The sequence below is a fragment of the Etheostoma spectabile genome, chromosome 6 (assembly GCF_008692095.1).
Source record: "Etheostoma spectabile isolate EspeVRDwgs_2016 chromosome 6, UIUC_Espe_1.0, whole genome shotgun sequence".
Taxonomy (NCBI): domain Eukaryota; kingdom Metazoa; phylum Chordata; class Actinopteri; order Perciformes; family Percidae; genus Etheostoma; species Etheostoma spectabile.
This window is the reverse complement of record NC_045738.1, coordinates 12,861,862-12,862,515: the sequence shown is the minus strand read 5'-3', so window position 1 is coordinate 12,862,515 and position 654 is coordinate 12,861,862. Positions and strand designations below refer to the sequence as shown.

At 39.4% G+C, this 654-nt stretch overlaps 1 protein-coding gene across 5 annotated transcripts in view; it reads left to right on the top strand.

Moving 5' to 3' along the window:
- Positions 1 to 654, top strand: part of bcam (basal cell adhesion molecule (Lutheran blood group)) — a 54,166-nt gene that overhangs the window by 43,549 nt on the left and 9,963 nt on the right. The gene's annotated exons all lie outside the window — the stretch shown is intronic.

Below are 654 nucleotides of genomic sequence, written 5' to 3'. Positions count from 1 at the left end.
ACACACACACACACACACACACACACATACGTACAAACACACAAACACACACACACACACACACACACACACACACAGGATGACAATAATAGTTGGTGTTAAGGTGTGCCTGGTATTGTTTCAGTCAGAGGAAGGAGGTTCATGGTTGCAACTGAGGGAAGGTGTGGCTTCCTACTTTGTTGATAATTTAGTTTCAGTATCCATTAGGGCACTGTTTAACATCATCAGTGGAAACAACTCATATTTTATCATAACCTTTGCATAAACATTTATTTCAATCTGATCTCACTCTCAGAACGTTTATAAACATGAGTTCTTTTACTTCAAATGATGAATTGTAGTTTGAAGAAAACAGCCCTGGCGGAAACTATGTGTCTTTTAAACTTGTTCCTTCTCACAATAATGAGAACACAATAAACCAAAATAGAGGTTAGTATTGAATTGAGATACCCCTGGCACTCTTGTAATGTAACACACTTACAGGGAGCTGCCCTAAACGTGTTTGTACTCTGCCTCTTAAGTTGAGTGAACTTAACCAAATGTGTTTTCTATTTTTATAAGTCAAGATGGCTTTTGATTCCTGTGGGCCTTAACCCACACACACTCCCCAACTCGCCCCATCTGTTTTTGTGTGTGTGTGTGTGTGTGTGTGTG